Genomic DNA, 18,447 nt, shown 5'->3' on the forward strand with positions numbered 1-18,447 from the left:
AAAATTTCTGGTATCCACATTAAAAAAGTTTTAAAAGGATGAAAGTAATTATACTGTATTACATACATACAAAATATTATGTCAATATGTAATCAATATACAAACTTTTTTTTTAAGTTTACTTATTTATTTGCGGGGGAAGGGCAGAGAGGGTGGGGAGAGAGAATCCCAAGCAGGCTCCATGCTCAGTGTGGAGCCCAGCGTGGGGCTCGATCTCATGACCCTGGAATCATGACCTGAGCTGAAATCAAGAGTCAATCACTTAACCAACTGACACACCCAGGCTCCCCTTAATGAGATACTGTACCTTCTCTTCTCCATAGTAGGTCTTTGAAATTTGGTGTGTATTTTACAGCATATCTCAATTTAACCACATTTTAAGAACTCAATACCACATAGAGCTAGTAGCTACCATACTGTCAGTGCATCCCTGAAACAAATGATGGTTCAGCATTCTAATTGTTGGGTGGCGTAAGAGCTTTTTGTAAGACTTCAGTTGCTGTAAGGAATCTTAGAACTGAATGCTCTTGGAGCAAGTGATATTTATATCCATTAATTGTAGCTAGTCATGAAAAGGAACACCAAGACTGCAAGACACTATTTGGTTGCTATAGTTTTCAGGGTAGAAATTATGTTAAAACACAGAAATGTGTAGAATGTTCTGAGTCTGACTGACTGGTTTTATAGTTTTACTTCTTAAGTCCAGATAATTCTGATTGTCCAACAGGCAGTTCAGATTTAACATGGGCAAAACTGAACCTTGACCTTTCCTTCCAGATTCCTGCTCATATTAGTGAATGGTATTTCTGTTCTTTCCTGGCACAGGGGCCAAAAATTCTTTCTTTGACTTCCAGCTAGAACATTGATGAAAAGTCACAGTCTGCTGTTGCAAATGTCCACTTGGCTTAAATCCTTAGTTCTCCATACTTTCACTATGAAGTGTCTATAATAAAAAAAAAAAAAGTCTGCTGAGCACTTTTATGTAATGTTAATGTCACGTAAAAAAAAAACTCAGTGGAGATTTAGGACAAATATATGTATTTTTCAGTAGTTGACTTTAAAATTCTGTCAGCTGTCTGATAGTTCACATGCCAACACTGTTGAAGCCTCTTGGTAGGACTGATTTAGTTTGTGCTGGCATTCATTTACATTTGATTAAAATGAACAAGCTGAGAGGGCAATATAAGTCAGGCACAGACAGCAGAACAGGAAAAACCAAGCTTTGCATTTGGTATACTGTGCTTTGTACAGGCGATCTTGTGGCCGTTTGTTTAAAGCACTTTATTAGAGAAAGTAAACTTGAAGAAGTGTAAGATGCAGATCTCTATTCCTCTCAATTTTAGAACTGTTGATGATTCTTTAGTTGCAACAAAATGGATTTTTATGTCAAGATTGGCTGCTTTAAAATCATACTGATTTGGGCCTTTTTGTGTGTAGTAAGATCTTTTGGAACTAGCGTTGCCTAGGGGTTTTTGTTCCCTTTCTCTTTTCCTAAGATATGTAATAAAACATGAAGATGTCAGATATAAAGGATGGCTATTGCTCAGACTTGTCCTTTGCTTGTCTGGTTATCCATCAAACACTATCAGCCTGATTGTGCCAGAAAGTATGAAATAATGTCATTTGAAAGCAATCAGTCAAATGATGTCAAGGTCTTTTAAAAGTCTCAACTAGCTGTTCTGATATCACAGGATGTTTTAAAAATATGATATACTGAAATGACTACTCTTAGGAAATGTATCTTTAAACATGCTTTCTTTACCCCTTTCTTGATTTCATACCTTGTGCTTTGATTCACATGGGATAGGTGCACTTAATAGTATGTCATAGTGGTCTAGAATCCAAACCCTGTATACTATAACTTGCAAGAAATATTAGCTAGGGTCCATTCCATCACTAAAATATCAGCTTATAGTTTGGGGCAGTCAGAACAATAGGCAATTTTTATAGCCACATTATTAAAAAACAAAAAAAGAAAACCTTCTCTAGCTAAGCCAGCAGGTAAGGATTCTTTCAGTTCTGAGACCAGCATTTCTTCTTTACCATAGAATCTAGTAATTATCTCGAACCTTAAAAATAATAGAAAAGGTCATAACCTGAAAGGAAATAATAAGAAAAATACCTGTTTTTCTTAGGAAAATAGAATTTTGCATGCAGTTTAAATTTACTACGTGATTTAAATTAATAATGAAATGATTCGTTTTTATATACTAAGTAAATTAAATTCAGGAGCTTGGGTCTGTGTTCTTAAAGGGATTGTATATTATTTGAAATGAGAAATGAGAAGACATCAGTGATTCAGGTTGTTACTTGTGATGATGCCTAATTTTGAAAAAAATAAAAGGAAGAAAGAAAAGAATAGCATTTGGGGTACCCTGCTGTGTTTGTTGAAGCATTTCAAAATACATTTATTTCATATTCCTACTTCCTTAATCATATTGATGAATTTTGTCTCTAAGTTTATGATAAACCCTTTTGAAAATGCATCTTATCTGATAGAATACTGAGGTGAGAAGTCCAGTTGGCATTGTTTAAATAAATGTCTTTACCACAGTAAAGAGATTATACTTTTCTATTTCCTTTTCATAATTAGAGTTTGTCACTGATTTTTATGTCCTAGCAATGGAAATTATTTTTCCTATTCTGATTTGTTTTCAATATAATCAGAAGTTCTATAATTAATCACAAGACTCTAATTTTGTGTAATTGGAAGCTAGTCAAATATGTTAAGAAGCTCATGTCAGAAGGGCCTAAATGTACAAATTCTTTATTAGAGGATACAAATTATATAATAGTTTTATTTTATTTTTTTAAGTTTATTTGAGAGAGAGAGAGAGAGAGAGAAAGCATGAGTCAGAGAGGGGCAGAGAGAGAAGGGGTGGGGGGAGAGAGAGAGAATCCCAAGAAGGGCCCATGCGGTCAGCACAGAGCCCAATGGGGGCTCGTACCCCTGAACCATGTGATCATGACCTGAGCCAAAGTTGGACACTTAACTGATTGAAGCACCTTTTAGAGGAAAACTGTAGGACTTAATGAATCCAAAAATAGTGCAGTATCTCGCTTCAGGTTAGAGAAAGAAGCTATGAATGAGATGTGAAGGAGCACTGGGCTTTTTTTACATTTAACTAAAAACACTTGCTACATCTACAAAGTCAGAGTCTCTATCAAGGAAGAAATCAAGGTGTTTTAAGACAGCAAGAAAATTAGGTCATAAAGGCAAGAAAAAGTAGCTGAAGTACTAAACAAATGAATACATTTTGCAGCATCTGTTAACATAAATGTTAGAAATATGTTGTTAGCCATCTGGGGCTACCATACTTGAACTATACATTTGGATCAGTGATTTGAAGTTCAGCTGTGGAAGGAAATGGAACTCTTAAGTATCCTTGTTGATCAGTTGTTTTTAACAACCCAAGACCCTCCATTTCTTCAAGTGCCTTCCCAAGGACAGTGTTTTGTCACATAATACATCGCTGTTACTGATGCTTTAATAAAAATCCTATCCACTCCCTCTTTTTAAAATGTATTTTGTTTTATTTTTATTTTTTTATTAATTTATTTTTTAAATTTACATTCAAGTTAGCATATAGTGGAACGAAGCTTTCAGGAGTAGATTCCTTAATGCCCCCTACCCATTTAGGCCACCGCCCCCCCCACAACCCCTCTAGTAATCCTCTGTTTGTTCTCCATATTTAAGAATCTCTTCTGTTTTGTCCCCCTCCCTGTTTTTATATTATTTTTGTTTCCCTTCCCTTATGTTCATCTGTTTTGTCTGTTAACGTCGTCATATGAGTGAAGTCATATATTTGTCTTTCTCTGACTGATTTCACATAGCATAATACTCTCTAGTTCCATCCATGTAGTTGTGAATGGCAAGATTTCATTCTTTTTGATTGCCGAGTATACTCCATTGTGTGTGTGTGTGTGTGTGTGTGTGTGTGTGTGTGTGTGTGTATACATACTACATCTTCTTTATCCATTCATCCGTTGATGGACATTTGAGCTCTTTCCATACTTTGGCTATTGTTGATAGTGCTGCTATAAACATGGGGGGTGCATGTGTCCCTTCAAAACAGCATACCTGTATCCCTTGGATAAATACCTAATAGTGCAATTGCTGGATTGTAAGGTAGTTCTATTTCTAGTTTTTTGAGGAACCTCCATACTGTTTTCCAGAGTGGCTGCACCAGTTTGCATTCCCACCAGCAGTGCAAAAGAGATCCTCTTTCTCTGCATCCTTGCCAACATCTGTTTGTTGTTGCCTGAGTTGTTAATGTTAGCCATTCTGACAGGTGTGAGGTGGTATCTCATTGTGGTTTTGATTTGTATTTCCCTGATGATGAGAGATATTGAGCATTTTTTCATGTGTTAGTTGGCCATCTGATGTCTTCTTTGGAGAAGTGTCTATAAATTCTTCATAGATTTTGGATACTAACCCTTTAACTGATATGTCATTTGCAAATATCTTCTCCCATTCTGTAGGCTACCTGTGCTTTTTATTTTGATGAGGTCCCAGTAGTTCATTTTTACTTTTGTTTCCCTTGCCTCCGGAGACGTGTTGAGTAAGAAGTTGCTGCGGCCAAGATCAAAGAGGTTTTTGCCTGCTTTCTCCTCGAGGATTTTGATGGCTTCCTGTCTTACATTTAGGTCTTTTATCCATTTTGAGTTTACTTTTGTGTGTGGTGTAAGAAAGTGGTCCAGGTTCCTTTTCTGCATGTCGCTGTCCAGTTTTCCCAGCACCACTTGCTGAAGAGACTGTCTTTATTCCATTGGATAGTCTTTTCCTGCTTTGTTAAAGATTAGTTGGCCATATGTTTGTGGGTCCATTTCTGGGTTCTCTATTCTGTTTCATTGATCTGAGTATCTGTTCTTGTGCCAGTACCATACTGTCTTGATGAATACAGCTTTGTAATACAGTTTGAAGTCCGGGATTGTGATGCCTCCTGCTTTGGTTTTCTTTTTCAAGATTAATTTGGCTATTCGGGGTCTTTTCTGGTTCCATACAAATTTTAGGATTATTTGTTCTAGCTCTGTGAAGAATGGTGGTGCTATTTTGATAGATACTATCCACCCCCTTTACTACACTCCCTATTGCTCTATCTCTACTTCCAAGTGTTAGTAAAAGTCCATGTCAACGGAAAAAGAATTCTTGTAGAAAATTAAAATATGTACTTAAACATACATATCTTTTGTGTGTGTCTCCACTTTACTAATAAACATAATTGTAGACCCTTTGACATTAGTTTTAGATTATTTAATAAATTTAAGTATGTAAGTGTAGTGCAGAATGGATTATGTTTAATTAAAATTTCCAGTATCAGCAGTGGTACATTGTTTAGTAATATTTAGAATGGAGATAAGATTGCCAATGTAATGTGTAGCTTATGTCTGCCATTTATACCAGGAAACAGACTCAGCAGGAACTTAAAGAATTGTGGACTGTACTACTTAAAGAAGATAAATAGCATGCACTATGAAAGCCACTCTTCTGTCTGGGCAGTCTTTTAAACATTTACTAGAAGTCTATAGATGCAGTTGGCAATTTCAGTGCATATAGTACAATTTATGTGCATATTTAGGAAGCTTTATGAAAAACTTCCACATAATATTTTGCCTAAGATTCATGGTTACAAATAACAAACAGAAAAGGAACAGTTTGGTTGTGGAAAACCCAGATAAGTATATTTCTTACATTAAATGGGAATTTGAGAGATGTAAATTTAACTAAATATGGTATAGATGTTTTGGGAGACAGAAATGATGAATGAAAATGTAATGAATAAGGAACTTTAGAACTTCTGTTACTGCCTCACAAATTTATTAAATGAATGAAAAACTTAGGAACTTAAGTGATTTTTAGAGTCTTTGCATATAAAGATTTATGGCTGAACAAATGTCAGTTCTGTCTCTGTGTAATTGTGGTACTTATACAAAATGAGAGAGAATGTGGCCAGTGAAATCCAGCAGGGGCCAGAATCCTCTCAGCTGACTTCCCTATCGCAAATGTAGCACTGGAGATTTCTCTCAGGGAAGCTGTAAAGAGTATAGATGTGGTATATTATGTTTTCTAAAGCTTTAGGATGGCCAAATATTTAGGACTAGATATATTAGGGAATGTAAAAAGTATATTTAGGACAGTAATGGTACTGTTTTACTCAATGGTAAAGTAAACATCTCTATAGTAAAACCAAGAAGGACAGGTTCTAGAATCAAATGCAAATTTTGGATGAGTATGTAAGACAAATACATGAGGCTAAAAAAAATTTGGTGCTTAGGACACAGAGGTCACCTGTTCCCTTTACTTGGGTGTTCCAGGTGTCTTTGGCTGAACAGTTTATGAAGCCCTCATGTGCCTTGGGGATAATATCACTTTTAGGGATATTGTGAGGATAACAGTCTGTATAGAACTTCTAAGAAAATGCCCTGCATGTAGTAAAAACATGAGGAGAGCTGGCTGTGTTTGCTGTTGCCTCCACAAGAGCAGTCCTTTAAGAAGACAAACAGAAGTTTGACAATGCATTATCTCTTGGGTGCCAACATGAAAAACAAAATGTGTCAAATTCCACTTGCCAGATCTTTGTTTGGCTTGTGAGAAGTCTAATTGTGAAACTGCTTGCTATAGTAGCTTGAGAATTTTGAACCAAAATTATTGGAGTATTTTAGAAGTAAAATGATTTTATAGGTGTTTTACTTTATGGAAGAAAATCCAGTGATCCATGTACATTTATCACTGCATATCTCTTAATACCTTTTTTTCCTTGCTCAAGCAATTGTTTTACATTTCTAAGTGATGTAGAGCATCAGTAAGGTGCTTAGGTTAGCCTCTGAATAACAAGCTTCTTTTCACACCATAGGTTTCATGATAAAAAATCAGCACTGGGATGTCTGCTTGCGTTATTCCCAGGTTTACTCTCTCAGTTCTTCATATCATCCAGACCCCTGAACTGGAAATATCTTGTTAACTCTGCACTGTTTAATATTCTTTGGCAATTAAACTACTTGGGCATGTTTAGAGCTCAAATGAAATCTATGCGTTTTGCTTGACAAGGTTGTTGGTTGGTTTTTAGAGCCTACATATTGAAAATCATGTTTGAGGCTACCTGATAGGGAAATTTTCATGTACTGAAGCATTGTACTGATGAAACCAAGTCTGTTTTGAAGATCAAGTAAGATAATGTGTGTGTGAGCCCAGTGAAAACCAGAAAGTACTGTGGGCATCTGAGCACTAGAGTGTTAGGATTAGTGATGAACAGCATCTCAGGCACCCAAAGGGGAACATGAAACTGGGCAACAAACTTGGTTCCAGGAGGAAGGGGGAATATAATGTGGGTTCTCACAGTTTGGGATTTGTAATTGGGATCCATTGCTATTATAAGAAAATGGAGTTCAAAAAGAACAGGATTTTCCATTGGTTAACATCAATGAAGTTAAAAGAGCAGCTGCTTCTAAAAGTTAATTTTACTTGGCATCTGCCTTGGTCCCAGTAATAAAAGTGATAGTTCTGTTCAGCAACCTGTGCTCTCTAGAGCTATATCTTTTGTTGCTGTAAGGCCTCCATTTAAATAAATTGTTGCCTTTAGATTTCAAAAAAGTTTTTTCAACCTATAAATTTTTATCTCTTAGAATTGAGGTATAAGCATAATATATGCATCTTCAATTTAGAAAAGTGTTAGTATTCTAGATTTTGAGTTGGTATTCTTGGGTGAAGTAAGGTGCAGTGGAAGCCATCTCAAATCTTGTATGAAATGAGACTATGAAGGCATTTTGAAAAGCATTCCCACTTGTTCTTAATTTAAAAACACACCTGTTTAAAACTTGTGTCCACACAAAACCTGCACGTGGATGTTTATAGTAGCTGTATTCATAATGGCCAAAAGTTGGAAGCAACCAAGACATCCTTCAGGTGGTGAATAGATAAGTAAACCATGGTACATCCAGATGATGGAATGCTAAAAAGAAGTGAGCTATCAAACCATGAAAAGACATGGAAGAATCTTAAAATCATATTGCTAGGTGAAAGAATCCAATCTGAAAAGGCTACATACTCTCTGATTCCAACTATGTGATATTGTTGGGGAGGAAGGATTTCTTTCCCTCTGGGTCCTTCTGATATGAGACAGATCAATGGGGGAAAGTTCAAGTTAATAGCATATGTATGGGGAATCGATATGGACACGGAAATTCTGAAGACAGCGTGACAACGCACTGCTTGTATGACCTAAGGAGATGGATATGGTCTGAGGACACATAGGGGAGGAAACCATTAGCAGGAAGGTGAGGAGATGTTTGCAAAACTAAGGTTGCCCTGTTAGGTAGGGAAGTTTCTTAGGTAAAGAGGAATCACTGTTAATAACTCTCTTTCTAGTATACGCAGGCAGTTGAAGGGGAAGTAAAGAGCTTTTCCTGAATCTGCTGGGTTTTGATTGTTTTGAACTCAACATAATGTTTATGTCCAAGTGGCCCATCTTGGGGTGGTCTGCCTGTGGCCCCTACAGTGTTCTAGCAAAGGCAAAACTAAGGAGACAGCAGAGTAGAAAGATAAGTGATTGCCAGGCATTGGGGAGGAGAGGGGAGAGGAAAGGAAGGGATGAATGGGTGGAGCACAGAGGATTTTTAGGGCATTGAAACTGTTCTGTATGACACTAAAGTGGTGATACATGTATTATATATTTGTCCAAAACCATAGAATGTATAGCACGGAGAGTGAACCGTAATGTAAACTATGGACTTTGGGTTTGTCAACATAGATTCGTCAGTTGTAGTAACTGTGCCAGTTTCATGGGGGATGTTGGTAATGGGGGAGGTTATACAGATGAGTACATGGTAAATCTCTATATCTTCCTCTCAGTTTTGCTGTGAACCTAAAATTGCTGTGAAAATAAAGTCTATTAAAAGTAAAAAAGTAAAAAACCAAACCAGAACAAAAAACACTAAATTTGGTGTCTTTGTCATTTGTGGATATATATAAATGCCACTGCCCTAATATCACTGGAAGAGAGAGTAAGTACTATTCTGCCTCTTTGAGCAGAACAAGATTGTATGAAAGGAAAGGTCTAACTCGTGCTGATTACCTATCTTGGAGTTCTTTTAAGGTACAACTTTGATATTAGTGCATATTGTCATTCCTCTTGAGTTTTGTAAGGAAGGTGAAATCAGTGGTAGAGGGTAAAACCCCAGAGAACAAAATTGAGCAATATTTTCCAAGTGAGCATTGTTTTCTTGTCATTTTTATGTGTTTTAATTTAGCCAGTGTTGGGCAAGTCGTCCAGAAAGAAGGGATTTATTATTTTAAAATGAAGCCACCCTTTTGTTCTTCATTTTCAACTGATTAAGTCACCTTTGTTTTTGAAATGTCTGTTGACTCTTAAAGAATCATGTACCGTATTTACCTATGTAGTTTAGCTCCTTGTGTATTTTTGCTCCTTCCCTTCATGCCCATCATTTGAAGAAGAAAATCATGATTTCTTTTTCCCCTTTCTACAGGGCCCTTTAAAAATTCTGCTTCAAAATAACGACTGGCTGATAGCACAGCCTCCTTTAACATGTTAAGAGCAACAGCTTCACAGCTGGAGGCAGAATGCTTTGCTTAGGGAACATTTTCATTTACAAACTGTAATTCATTTATTCCAGGTTTTTATTGAAAGAGTTAAAGGAGCTGTTGGTTGTATTGTCTTTCTTTCTCTCCCTCTCTCTAGTAAATCTGTAATTTCTCAGAATCAGTGTTATAAACTTTAAGTCTATTGGCAAAATTCCTTATTTTTCTGATTACTCCCACTAGGGATAGCCCACACCAGGCAGATAACCTCTAATCTCCCATTCCATATCCAGAGCAGATATTGGCAATCAGTCCTCTTTCCAGGTTGTAGCTTGGAATGAACCCTCCACACTGGGCTCTATAACCTACTCGTGAATAACAGTTGGACATCACGCTTTATGTGTAATCCCTGGCTTTTTTTGCCAGTCCATGATTTTACCTGTGACTTACTTGCTGATAACACCTAAATTTATATCTTTAACACCATATCCTCTCCTGGGCTCTAGCTCTACATATTCAGTTGCCACTTGGGTATTCAGGAGCACCTCAAATTCAGCATGCCAAAACACTTGATTGCCTTTCTTCTTCCCAACCTCCTCTTCCTATAGCTACTATGTTGCAGTTAATAGAATAATCTACCTGCCTAGATGTCCTCTATAGCATATGCTTCTGTTTTAGGCATAAAATTATGCGGAGTATACCTCCTTCATACTTCTCACATTCATGTCTTCCTTTCCACTTCCTTGCCACTGTTTCTATCATAGTTGGATTCTTTATCTTAGATACCTGGATCACTCACCTACAAACAGTTCCTCATACTGCTAGAAAATCACTCAGCCTTACTTTCCTCTCTTGAACTGTTTCAAACACAAATGTATGCAGAATAAATGTATGCATGTACTTAACTCCAGGATCATAATTCTAAAAATTACTCTTTCCATGCTGATCTGATTTGAGTGGAAAGTCTCAGAAGAAAATATTTGTGTGTTTGCCTTACTCTTGAAAAGATAGGAGAGCCAAGCATGCTTTATATCTATGGTTTCCATCCTTGAGTAGATTAATCTTCTAATTGCTATTTGAATTTAAATTTTCTTGCAACTTTGTGTCCTTTTGAGCTGGAAGTGTTTTAAGACTCCTTTCAAAATAACTTCTCTACCAGGAAGTGCATCCCATTTAGTTAACAATAGTATCTTGAAAATTGTTTAACATAGCTCCTTCATTATGTAACAATTTACATAAATGACAAAGGATTTTTTTTTTTTTTACATCTAAGTGAGCTGTATTTGAATAGAATCACTTGTACACTGTTCCTGACTCATTTTCTGTAAATTTTTGAAGCGGATGTGTCTTGCCAGGTTATGGTTTTTTAATGGGTGTTCACTGTAGAAGACTTTTAACTTTGATGTATGTTTTAAACTTTCAGTATTGTTGGGAAAATGATATTTTAGTAGACATTTTTGTTTTATTTATAGCTATTATTGAATGACCAAAACAAAATAAAAAAAAACCCACATCAAAAGACATAGATTAGAAGGAAGGAACTATGTCGTGATTACTTTTTAGTATTTAGATTTAGATTACTGTTATAGTATACCCATAATTTGAGTTTTGGACTGTTTTTTTGTTTTTTTTTTTTTTTTTGGACTGGTTTATTTATTTATTTTTTTTAAATTTTTTAATGTTATTTTTGAGAGAGAAAGAGACACAGAGTGCAGGCAGGGGAGGAGCAGGGAGAGGGAGACACAGAATCTGAAGCAGGCTCCAGGCTCTGAGCTGTCAGCACAGAGTCCGATGTGGGGCTGGAACTCACCGCGAAAATACGACCTGAGCGAAGTCGAACGCTTAACCAACTGAGCCACCCAGGTGCCCCTGGACTAGTGTTTTTGGGCTACTTGTTTCCTTTGAACTAGGGAGCTATAGTTTCAACTGCATTGAGTGCTTCCCCTCGTTGTAAAAGGAGGACTTAAGATACTCCAGTCAGCTAGAAATGAAAAGAGAAATGTGTGTGGTCCCTCTAGTTGATAGGTCATATTTACTTACGAAAACTTGAGAAAGGCAACACCAAAAAGGCCAGTGTCTAGGGGAGACTTTTCTAAGCTCATGGTTCCATTGGAAATGTTTGAGCGAGGTGAATCTTTCATCTTCTCTACAGTATTTATTGAGTGCCTACTGTATGCCACACCATATGCCGTTTTAAGCAGTGGGGGAAAAGTGGGGGGCAAGACAGAATAGACAGAGTTTATATTCTTTTGGGAAGAGAAAGACACAAGTAAGAAAAAGACAAGCACAATTTCAGATAGTGATGAATGTTGTGAGATGACTGAGTAACAATACCTGCAGAGAGGGTGCTGCTTTACCACGAGTGATTAGGGAAGGCCTGTGGGCGGAAGTTACATTTGAGCCAAGTTGCAAATGATGCTAAGGAGCCTTCAGTGCAAAATTTGGGAATCTTCAAGACTGAAAGTTTATGGGTTGGTGGTTCTTGAAGAGCACTGCCCTGTTCTGAAAAGTGAAGGAAATAAGAGGAGACAGAATCACACTGGGATCAGGCAAGGGCCTTTGACTGCTTTACAGCTGTAGTGTGATTTGCTGGGAATCGTGGAGAGTGCTGTCTACCGTGTGGATGCTGATTTCAGGAGCTAGCACAGGTTCTACACGAGTGTGGTAGCTAGCTGCTTATGGTCTAAAGAACCCAGTTTCCGGGTCACCTGGGTGGCTCAGTTGGTTAAGCATCCGACTTTGGCTCAGGTCATGATCTCACAGTGTGTGGGTTCGAGCCCCATGCTGGGCTTTTGTGCTGATAGCTCAGAACCTGGGGCCTGCTTCGGATTCTGTGCCTCCCTCTCTCTCTGCTCCTCCCCCACTAGTGCTCTGTCTCTGTCTGTCTCTCTCTCTGTCTCTCTCTCTGTCAAAAATAAATAAACATTAAAAAAACAAAAAATAGATCCTGGTTTCCTCAGAAGTATAGTGACAAAGTTGGACCACATGCCTGCAGACTTTCTCTGGTGTTTTGTACCTTTGAATCTATGTGGTATTTATTGGCATTAAAAGGAGAATTGTTAGGGGCACCTGAATGGCTCTGTTGTTTAAACATCTGACTCTGGATTTTGGTTCAAGTCATGATCTCACAGTTTGTTGTATCTAGCTCTGCATTGGGCTCTGTGCTGACAGCACTGAGCCTGCTTGGGATTCTCTCTCTCCCTGTCTCTCACCCCTCCCCCTCCCCCCCCCCCCACTTGCGTGCATGCATGCACACATGCTGTCACTCTCTCTTAAAATAAATAAAACATTTAAAACATTTTTAAAAGGAGAGTTATTAGATGGCAGAATCCCTTATTTTTTGTACTTACATATAGTGCAAAATGCTATATATACTCAGTGATACTGACCGTTAAAATGACATTTTTTTAAGAATCCGTAATCTTGGGGCACCTGGATGGCTCAGTCAGTTAAGCATCTGACTTTGGCTCAGGTCATGAACTCATGGTTTGTGGGTTCGGCCAGCGTTGGGGTCTGCACTGGCCATGCAGAGCTTTCTTGGGATTCTCTCTCTGCCCCTCCCCTGCTCCAGTGCTCTCCCTCTTTCAAAATAAATAAATGTTAAAAAAAAAAAAAAAAAGAATCAGTAATCTGTTATACTTGTCTAAAAACCACACAAGCTTTGCATTAGTTAATTCAGTTTACTAGATGCATTCTTAATAATGAAAGGACATTCTGACAGCTCACCCCAACCTCTCAATAGTAATAAGAAATAAAGTATATGTTATGCCAACTTTTTTTTATGGTTCCCATGAAACATCCCTACCTCAAACAGCCCATTTAGCCATCACAGATATAAACTGTGATAGATCTTCCTTCTCTTTCATTGTTACATGTCAAGGACATTGCTGTATTTTTTTTTAAATTAAAAACAACAAACAAAATGTGCAAACCAAAGCCTATTTAAACTAGACAATTATTCATTTCATGTTATAGAGAAAAGTTTTTAATGTTGAAAATCTTATGATAGTGTATTGCTTTTTTGTAAGGCTGACAGTTGTGATTCAGTTTTGATTTAGATTTAGTTTTGCACAAAACGTGAATTTGAAAAGCTTTAACCATGAGATGTAGATATGGATATATTTGCATGGAGTTATACAGTTGGAAGTTTTTGGATTTGTGACACATTAATATTTATTAAATATCTGTTATGCCAGTGCTGGGGATGCAGTGCCCCTCATAGTCCAGGTAATGAACTCATAGCTACTTAGGCTCAGAAAGAAATTTCAGAAGAAATGATGGAGCCAGCAGTCCCTAAAATGAGGTTTATGTTCTGTCAGCAAAAGGTCAGCAGATGGCTTTAAAGAGCTTTGGAAAGAGCTTTATAACCTCATCTGCTTACCATGAAGAGATACATGCTCTTTTTGAAAATGCTAATTGTTTTAAAAGTTGAAAGCAAAAACCTTTGGAAGATTCAAAATCTTCCTTGAAATAATTTTACTCAGAGCATTGACCAGTGATTGAGGAATTATTCTTGTCAGTGATTAAGACGTTTGAAAATAAGTTGTAGGGAATGGGAAGGGGTGAGATGGGAGTCAAATCATTAAGTATATGTGTTCCAGAAACTGGAGCTATGGCAGATTTCTACCTGATATGCTCCCCTTGTGTCTTGTGCAATTGGCAGAAACTGTATACAGGCATACCTTCTTTTATTGTGCTTTGCAGATACTGCGTTTTTTTTTTTATAAATTGAAGGTTTGTGGCAACCTTGCATTGAGCCAGTCTATCGGTGCCATTTTTCAAATTACATTAGCTCACTTTGTCTCTATGTTACTTTTTGGTAATTCTGCCAATGTTTCAAACATTTTCGTTATCATTATATTTGTTATGATGATCTATGATTGGTGATATTTGATGGTACCATTGTAATTGTTTTGGGGCACCACAAGTTGTGCCCACAGAAGATAGTAAACTTAATTGGTAAACGTTTTCTGTGTCGTGTTTGACCAACCACGCATTACCCTGTCTCTCTCTCCCCTTGGACCTTCCTGTTCCCTGAAATGTGTAACAATCTTGAAGTTAGGCCAGTTGACAATTCTAAAATGGTCTACAAGTGTTCAGATGAGACAAGTGTTCACTTGTCTCTCACTTTAAAGAAATAAGTTTTGTGAGGAGGGCATGTTAAAAACTGAGATGGGCCTAAAGCTAGGCCTCTTGTACCAGTCAAGTTGTGAATACAAAGGAAAAGTTCTCAAAGGAAATTAAAGGTGCTACTCCAGTGAACACATGAATGATAAAAGCAAAACAGCTTTATTGCTGTATGGAGAAAGTTTTTATGATCTGGATAGAAGACTGAATCAGCCATAACATTCCCTTAAGCCAAAGCTAATCCAGAGCAAAGCTCTAACTCTCTTTAATTCTGTGAAGGCTGACAGAGGTGAGGAAGCTGCAGAAGAAAAGTTTGAAGCTCCCAGAGGTTGTTTCATGGGGTTCAAGGAACTATGCTGTCTCTATAGCATCAAAGCGCAAAATGAAACAGCAGGTGCTGATGTAGAAGCTGCAGCAAGTTATCCAGAAGATCTAGCCAAGATAACTAATGAAGGTGGCTCCACTAAACAACAGATTTCCGATGTAGATGAAACAGCCTTATATTGGAAAAAGATGCCATCTAGGACTTTCATAGCTAGAGAGGAGAAGTCAGTGTCAGGCTTCAAAGCTTCCAAGGACAGGCTAACTCTTTTATTAGGCCTTAAGGCAACTGGTGGCTTTAAGGTGAAGCCAATGCTCTTTCTTTATCATTTCGAAAATTCTAGGACTCTTTAGAATTATGCTACATCTACTCTCCTTGTGCTCTGTAAATGGAACAACAAAGCCTGAGTGATGGCTCATTTGTATACAGCATGGTTTACTGAATATTTTAAGTCCACTGTTGAGACCTCCTGCTCAGAAAAAAAGATTCCTTTCAAAATATTGCTGCTCATTGACAATGCTCACCCAAGAGCTCTGACGGAGATATAGAACAAGATTAATGTTTTCATGCCTGCCAATACAATATATAAGGAGTAACTTCAACATTCAAGTCTTATTAATTAAGAAATGTATTTTGTGACATTGTAGCTGCCATACATAGTGATTCCTCTGATGGTTCTGGGAAAGTAAATTGAAAACCCAGACAGGATTCAACATTCTAGATGCCATTAAGAACATTTGTGATTCATGGGAAGAGGTCAAAATATCAACATTAATAGGAATTTGGGAGGAGTTGATTCCAACCCTCATGGATGACTTCAGGGGTTCAAGACTTCAGTGGAGGAAGTAGCTGCAGATGTGTTGGAAATAGCAGGAGAACTAGACTTAGAAGTGGAGCCTGAAGATGTGCTTGAATTGCTGCAAGCTCATGATCAAACTTGAACAAACGAGGAGCTACTTCTTATGGATGAGCACAGAAAGTGGTTTCTTGAAATGGAAGGTACTGGTAAAGATGCTGTGAAGATGGTTGAAATGACAACATAGGATTTAGAACATGACATAAACTTAGTTGAGGAAGCAGCGGCAGGGTTTTAGACGATTGACCCTAGAACTTCTGTGGGTATAATGCTATCAAACAGCATTGTGTGCTACAGAGAAATCATTCTTGAAAGGAAGAGTTGATGGATGTGGCAGACTTCTCTTTTATTTTAAGAAATTTCCACAGCCACCTCATCCTTCAGCAGACACTACCCTGGATCAGGCAGCTGCCATCTACATTAAGGTGAGACCCTCTACCAGCAAAAAGATTGTGACTTGCTGAAAGCTCAGAGGATGGTTAGTATTTTTTAGCAGTAAAGTACTTCTAAAGTAAGTACATTTTTTTTAGACGTAATGCCATGCATACTTAATAGGCTACAATATAGTGTAAATATAACTTTTATGTGCACTGGGAAACCAGACAATCTACTTGATTCACTTCTTTTTTTTTTTTTTTTGCAATATTTGCTTTATTATGTTAGTCTGGAACGGAACCTGCAGTATCTCTGAAGTGTGCTTGTCGTCAGTCACACTCATCCTGTGCCCAGTGTTTCAGCAGTGTGGCTCAACAGGACATTTTAGAATGTCTAATGAAAGAGCAGGTGTAATAACTTCAGCCTAATGAGGGGAATGGTTAACTTTCATTTTGAAAATTTCAATTTGGCCTTTGTGTGGAGAATAAATTAGGGAAGAGGCAAGAGTGGAAGCAGAAACAACAGTGAGTGGAGATGTATTAATAGTTTAGGAAAAAGGAAATGAAGGCTAAGATTATGATGGCATTGAGTTGAGAAATTTTCTCTGTATGGAATGAACAATATATTTTGAAATATATTGCAGTTACTGGAGTGTTTTTGTTTGCTTTCATTTAGAAAAGACAGTTTCTGCATAGCATGCAGTTAGAAAGCATGCTATGTAGATTGACAGAAGTAACTGAAAAAGCCCAGTCTGTCTTCTCCATCTGTTTTCAGAAAATTCACTTTTGAAATATCTAGATAAATTTTCTTTTTTGAGCATAACTCTGGTTCTGAGCCATGCAGTCTCTTAGATGATATTTTATTAAGGGATTTGACACTAGCAGATATCGTGTGTATTAAGGTGTTATGTTTATAAAGTTTTGGCTCTTTTTAAGTTAATTTATTTTGAGAGAGAGCGAGTACACACTTGGGGAAGAGCAGAAAAAGAGAATCTCAAGCAGGCTCCATACTCTCAGTGCAGAGCCCAATGTGGGGCTTGAACTCAAAAACCGTGAGATCATGACTTGAGCTGAAGTCAAGAATGGGATGTGGGGTGCCTGGGTGGCTTAGTCGGTTAAGCGTTCAATTTCGGCTCTGGTCATAATCTCGTGGTTCATGAGTTTGAGCCTTGCCATCAGGCTCTCTGCTGTGTTTTTTTAAATGAAAAAACAAAAACAAAAAAAGAGTTGGATGCTTAGCTGACTGAGCCATTCAGGTGCCCCAAAAGTGTTTTGTTTATAAAACCTTATAAAACATACATTTTATGTCATGAAGTATAGATTTAACATTTCTTAGAGATACTGAGAGTCTTTTGGCTATGCTAAATTTGCAGCAGATGGTCTCACTTTATTTTAAATTAGTTGATGACTGTTGACTTGTGTTAACTCTTGTCCCAAAGTGGGAATGTCTCTCCATTATTATTAATTAGATGATTTAATTAGAATGACTTCACATGTGGCATTTTGGTCAACATTTTTTCCCCACAAGCATAGTATATATTAGATGTTTTAAAAGTGATTTTATTTTACTTGTATAATACTGAAAGTTAGGTGTTATGAGTTAAATGTGTTTTGTTTTTAGAACATTTTAATTAATGTATGAAATAATTAGAAAGGATACCCTGTGTAAAAGCAAAGGCTATCTTTCAGTTTGTTGTTTGCCTTAAGGAAGGTTCTGTTTTGTGAACTGTCAAATAATTCACTGGTACATTTCAAGATCTATATTGACATAATAGGATCTAGAAGAAATCTTTTACTTTTGTTTTGGTGTTTTATTAAGGCTACTTCAGGCTCTCTGGTTGCTTTGGATGAATGTTTTTACTTTGGGGGAGTTAAATTCATATAGTATAAGAGGGCTTTCTTTTAAGAACAGAAAGGAATGAGAGATACATAGAGATATAATTCATATTGCAATAAAGTATAGCAGAGGCTCACATTTTCATGATACACTTTCAACCTGAGGTATAATATTTAACAATAAGGCTTTGAATCTTACATTTTCTTTTCTAGATCAGTTTGGTGTCAGTTGTCAATATTAAATACTTTTGAGTTGCTTCTGTGTGTTTAAAAGATATTCTTGGTTTCTTATAGTAATGTGGTTATCAGAATGAAGGAGTACATGGTAGAGAGAGAGAAAAAGAGTGTGTGTGTGTGTGTGTGTGTGTGTGTGTGTGTGTGTGTGTGTGTAACCAAT

The 18,447-nt window shown here is 37.2% G+C and overlaps 1 protein-coding gene across 3 annotated transcripts in view; it reads left to right on the plus strand.

Annotated features, from left to right (window-relative positions):
- PRIM2 (DNA primase subunit 2) overlaps positions 1-18,447 on the plus strand; it is a 344,380-nt gene that overhangs the window by 160,484 nt on the left and 165,449 nt on the right. The gene's annotated exons all lie outside the window — the stretch shown is intronic.

The sequence above is a fragment of the Panthera tigris genome, chromosome B2 (assembly GCF_018350195.1).
Source record: "Panthera tigris isolate Pti1 chromosome B2, P.tigris_Pti1_mat1.1, whole genome shotgun sequence".
Taxonomy (NCBI): domain Eukaryota; kingdom Metazoa; phylum Chordata; class Mammalia; order Carnivora; family Felidae; genus Panthera; species Panthera tigris.